The sequence below is a fragment of the Pinus tabuliformis genome, chromosome 7, assembly GCF_031772625.1.
Source record: "Pinus tabuliformis cultivar Carrire ecotype Pingquan chromosome 7, CPIR1, whole genome shotgun sequence".
NCBI classification, from domain to species: domain Eukaryota; kingdom Viridiplantae; phylum Streptophyta; class Pinopsida; order Pinales; family Pinaceae; genus Pinus; species Pinus tabuliformis.
The window spans coordinates 1,452,338,250-1,452,344,648 of NC_142293.1; positions in this window are offsets into that span (position 1 = coordinate 1,452,338,250).

Genomic DNA, 6,399 nt, shown 5'->3' on the forward strand with positions numbered 1-6,399 from the left:
GATGATAAGTATGACTTGTGTTTATGGGCTGAAAATGATCAGTGATGAAGGTACAATCTCAAGGTTCTGTTGGCTGTTTGGCAGACAGATTTTTACACACATATGGATCTGCTTTCATGAATTGTTTGTGAAATCAATAAGTACGGATTTTGTGTCTTTTTATAGATCTGATTTTAACCTTAGCAACCAGTGAATTTATGGTTGTAATGAATCATGAATTTTCAAATTTAGCAAGTGAACGACAAATGGATAAGTGACAGCTTTCTTCAAATATAATTTCCAGTACCAAGAGAAAGACTAAGGGACATATAAATCTGCTCTTGAGTCTTAAAGTATGCTGTTAGAGGGTTCAACTTGCAGTTTTATAGCTTCAAACTCAAGTCTAGGATTTAGGTATGAAAAACAGTGTATCTAGACTTCTAGTTCTTAGGGCAGATCTGGAATATGGTGAGTTTCTGTGATTTCCAGATTTGTAGAGCAGAAATAAAATGAGTCTCCTGTATAGATTTTGTAGTGGTTGTAAGGTGTTACCGATGTCTAATAATACATAGGGCATATGGGGTCAAGTCAGTGTTAAATTGGCAGTTCAGTGACAATTTCCAATTGTTGGACTAGATTCCTCTTTCCGAGAGAACCAAAATTGACCTTTGAAGCAACTGAATTTGGATAAGGAAAAGTGTATTTTTGAAGTCAAGCCCACAATGGCACATTTGTTCAAGTCAGCCTAGAAGCTAAATGATCACTCCTCCAATGCATATAAATACAAGTGACCTCAAGCTCATTTGGACATCACAACATCATCTCATCTTCTCTCTCTCAATCTGATTAGTTCATACAGGTCTGAAGCAGCTCTTTTCTGCACACGTGCGAGTAGGAAGGAGGACAATTTCAGGAGGCCAAAAATCTGAAGTTCATCTACACTTTGACCAGCGTTGACCAAGGGTCATTTGGCATCTTTCTAGTTTGATTTTTTGGGGTATCTCTATCTCACTAGGCCGCATTATTTGGCACAGAAAGGTGATTGGAGCACTTTGACCTGCGTTGACCACAGGCTTTGACTGCAGATCTGACCACAGGATTTATCCCTCCATTGACTGGGCTTGACTGCATGTTTTTGGACTGTTTTTGCTTCTGTTTGACCAGCACTTGAGGCTGCACTTTTTGACCTTTGACTGAGTCTGATTGGAGCACTTTGACCACAGAATTGTGGACTGGTTAGGGCACGTTGACTTCTGTTGACTTTTCAGATTTGCACTTTATGAAGTTGACCAGGTTTGACTTTTTCATCATTGGCATATTGGATCTTGGATGGTTGATTTGTTGGATAAATCAAAGCCTTGACTTTGACTCTTGTTTATGGATTTGACTCATTGTACTCTCTGCTGAACGTTTTGAGACAATCTAATAGAAGAATTTTCAAAGGGCTTTCCCCCTTGTGGGTTTTTTTCCCTGGTATTTGAGCAATTTGGTGTCTCTTGTTGATGCTCTTGATTGTCTCTTATTGTCGTTGCATTTACTATTCTGTCTTCAATAACTTTTTATTATTGGAAGAAGTAATTGTTATTGAAAAGATTGCTTATTGAAGAAATGAATTGGGCTAAAGTAATTGATATAGCATAGAGTAGTGGATTCTGTACCTGCTGACTGTATGCCCTGGCATAGTGAAGAATAACTGAGTTGAACTAGTGAAAATCTATCATTGTGCAAGGTTCAAAAGCTCGAAACAGATTGATAAACCACTAGGAGAAAGTGAAGTTGCAAAATAAGCAAATCACCTCAGCAATAAAGGAAAGTTACAAGCTGTAGTAGTCAAACATCATCATCCATGTAATATTCATAAACTTAAAATAGACTTACAAAAACAACTACGAGAAAATGAGAGTTTCAACCGAAGAAATCCTTATTTAGTGTCTATTGTTCCTTCTGATATATGTTTAAGGTGGTTCCAACATGTACGAGGTTCCAAAATGAACAGAGTTCACTGGATTAACACAAACAATAGGTTTCGCTTTTCTTGTACCCTCTGAAACATTTGGGAGAATAATGGCAACATTGCAGGTTTGTAGGGGAGTAAATCCATTGTCTGCTTTTGGAATTTGAAAGTATATATATATATATATATATATATTTGGGTGTTTCCAGTTGGTTTGATGGAGTATTTTCTAAGCACAGTTCTTCTTACCATCCTTGTTGACTCCAGTCATTGCAGCATTTTGAAACATGCCACTCTGAATAAATTGACCTTTCAAAAAAAACCAGAACACTAGCTTAATTGTCGGTATGTCTATATAGTATAGTTGTATATCCAATATTTACATCTGGCAAGAAACATAAGTTGTTTCAAACTGTTTCCTATCTTTCCATGGTTATCATATCACCAGGGACACGCTAATATCTTTACCTGTGTCTTGCTATATTTCTTTTGTGGGTAGTGACGATCATAACATTGTCAAATAAAAAGATGGAAATTCCAATTTGACTTCCATTCTTGGCCAGCAATATTAGGTGAATCAACAACTGGACCGGTCTCATACTTGTGTGATATGGGGTCGATTCCTACCCTACTACTACGACTATAACAGCGACCATTATAACTGCTGGGTGAACAGGGCCATCCCCAGCAGGTGTTCACAAGTAAATAATAGGGGATTTGAACATAAGACCTTTGTACTCACATTTACTTTACATTTTACAAGCTTGGTAAGTGAACAGCTAACAGTGTTTACAAATGAAGAATTCCAAGAGTGAACCTTTTCTTTTGTCTAAGCCATCCTTGACCTTGTTGGTTCAATTAATATTTCATGGTTTGCTTTTCTGTACCAATTTCTAGTTGTATTAGTATCAACTTAATTTCATCCATAATAGTGCCTTAGGTACGCATGTAGTTGAGATTGTGAGTGATCGAACAATAATCATGCCCTTAAAGTATAACATGAAGAACTACAACCAACAGTTAATATATCTCACCTGCATATAATGTTTGGAGGGATCAATCTTGATTCTCTGTAGCCCGTATATTCATAATGAATGTTACAGTTCTGTGGGAATTGACCAAATGAATACTGGATAATAGCTACAAATGCAAGACTGTAATCAATATAACGATGCCTTGTATGATGAAGCAGCAGTGAATGTTGGGATGTCATTTCTTAAATACAGAGTGGCCAACTTGGTCAACTACAAGTGGGTAAGTGGTTGATAATTAAAGTCTGGAAGTCCCTTGCCAATACCTGTCCAATTTTGTATTTAGGCTCATATATAGGTATGATGGCAAGAAGTCTGCGATGCCACTAGGTTTTTTGGCTATTTCGACCTAAATATCTTACAAGAGCTGGTCAATCCATGACTGTGGTTTATTTGTCTTAGCCATAGTGAAAGAGTTGTGTGCATATGAAGGAAACATTTCTGGTGATGATTGGGAAGCTATCTTGAAGAACCGAGTGACAGCATCTACAGTTGGAGGGATGAGAAACCAAATTTTAGAGATTATCAATGAGCTGTCTAGCGAGAAATGAAAAACTTGTTCTTGTTGATTTTGATGCCATTAAAGTGAAGTGCATTCATACAGTATTTGCGTCTTTTTTTTTTGGGTTACCTTTTTCTGGTAAAGCATCTAACCGGTATAATTGATTATGTTCAACAATGTAGTTGCAATGTTTTAGCCCTGTACAAATGCATTCATGTTAAGCTGCTTCAAAATAATTGCCATCTGTTTTCTTAGGACGCTTATTGTCTTTTCACAACCCAAGATGTTGTGTGGAAAGGCAGCATGATAGATACTTCTAGCAAAAGTTGGCTTTGTGAGAATCTTTATAAACTAGTAGCTACTCTCATTAATTTCTTAGAATGTGATGCTTGATACATGAATAGAAGGATATAGTTATCTTTTATAGTCACTGATTATCGGTTTGTAGAAATGCATGACAGATAGGAAGACAACAATATAACTCTAAATATCTTGGTCCCAGTGCTTGAAATCAAAATATAGATCAGCTTAACCTTACAGCTCACGATCAAATTTCATAACCACTATGTGTCCTATTTTAGTCTACGTGTTACAGTCATCCATCCTAGCAGATTGGGTTCAAGTGCCCTTCATTCCCGTCTTCAGTTAATCAGCAACAAAAATAGAGCAAGCCCTTAAGCAGGTCCCACAGTAAACAATTCTCTTGTTTCCGACAAAACCTTGATTCCAGCTTGGATTAAAAAAAGAGAGAGAAGATTCAGTGGACAAAGGGTCCTCCTTGTATTCTTGAATGATCAAGGTTTCTTCCTGCAGTGTAAGTGGTGATTCATAGAGATAATCTACTTTTTAGTTGAACCCTCTGAAGATTTTTAATCTATTTTTCAGTTGAACTCTCTGTTGATGTGAGTGAAAGAGATAACATCAAAGAAATCTTTTATTTCCAATACTCTGTTCATGATGGGCCCAAGAGTCAAATTTGTGCTTTGGCAATTGGCTTAGCCGAGGACATCACTCATTTTGAATCTCCCAGAACTTGTAGTCTTTTGAATTCCTTGTCTTCAGTGGGTTTTCATTAAGATCCATACTGCATAACATTTTACTTTATTGTTGGTTCCCAGGCCTGCATTTACGTCAAATAAAATTCTGAGTAATGTGTATACTTTCAAATGATTTTTTTTTTATGTTTCCATACATTCAATTCTTTAGATCTGTTTTTTTTTAAATCCTGAACTTTTCGAAACCTCCCTCTACCCTAACCTAGAGAACTTGTCGTACCTGATATATATATATATATATATATCTAGTTGGGGTACATCTGCAATTGTCCTTATGTCCATTATGCATAGTGTGTTTGTGATTTCCCTGGATGGTTTTATTTTCTGCTGTGTTTGAAGGAAGCTCAGGTGCAACATTGTACATCCAAATTTGGCGTTTAGCATGCCTTGTGTGCAAGTGGGTAATGACTGGATAGAGTTTTACATCCAGCTCCATTCCAAGGATTCATCCTCTCCATCACTACATAGCAATCATTTTGGCGTTGAGGCCTATGTTGTGTGCAAGTAAAATGACTCATGAGATGGGGCGTGGTGGCCACTGCTGTAATTGCTTTAACCGACAATTAGGTCAATCCCAATTCATTAAGTTTTGCAGCCAGAGCTTGTGTTCATCTTGACTGGTTTGTCGTACAACTTCTTTTGCCTTTAGAGGCGATTACTTAAAATCAGGATTACTGCTTCATGTTTCCTACATATATCATTATTGGAACTGTAAAAGCGGTTTTTAAGGTCGTAAGATTTTATTTACCTATTCTTCCACTTTTGTAAGCAAGGTGTGACTGCTTGTTCAATGATACTCAAATGCATTTTAAATCCCTGCTTCATTAGTAGGAAATCTCCAATCATGTTGTTGTCCATTTGTAATCGTGTACATTAGATATTCACCTAGGTATCCTTGAACATCTGAATACCAGGAAAACCCTGACTTTCATTAACCAGGAGAGATCTGGATTATGGTGAGGAAATTATATCCAACAATATTATAGTGTTTGTATTTATCATGGAATACTAATCTCCAAAGCTGGTTGTTTGAATTGGAATAATTCCTTGATGTAATGTGAAAAGATAAAATTAAATGTTTTTCCTTTCTAAGGGATCTCATTGTTTTGGGTGAGTGTCACTTCCAACGACCAGTTTACCCTGGTTGAGTTCAAATTTATTGGCTTATTTTCAAGAACGAAATGAAAATCATCCCACTCACTGGCTGTTCAGCTAAGTACTAATGGAAGCAAAGCATTGTTATGCAGCATAGGAAGTATGAACGGAATGATGAGAATAATTCCAAACAACCCATGCCCTTATACAATATTATAAAGGCACCTACCACACTGGAGAGGGGTGCTCTTGCCACATGGCAGCCTATAGCCGTTTCCCTTGTACAACATTTTGAGAATTATGCAAAGAGACAAAGTTGACCGTAGAAGATATGACAAGAATATGATGCTTTGGGAAAGCTTTTAAGAAAAGCCCCTGAATAGGAGGCTCACACAAGAAAGAGTATCCGAGGGCATCAAGATGATGCAGTTTTGTTTGTATTTGGACACAAATTGTTGCTTGATGTACAATTCTTAGCTCTTTTTTTTTTTTGAGGCCTTAGTCACATGAACATAAATAAAAGAGAGGATTGAAAGAGGGCAGTGTCCAAAATATAATGAAAACTGACTGTTTTTTTTTGTTTGTTTGTGGGATTTGAATGCCTATGCTGGTTCTCCTAATCAAAATGCCTAACCAATTGACTAGTCTGTTTTTTTTTAATAATAAATATGCAATCTTCATTTATTTTTCATGTGGTACGTGTTACAAGGGTGTCATTTATAGTTTGAACAAAACAACGTTGATTCTTGGACCTTAGTTTGATCAAATCAAATTTTAACCTTA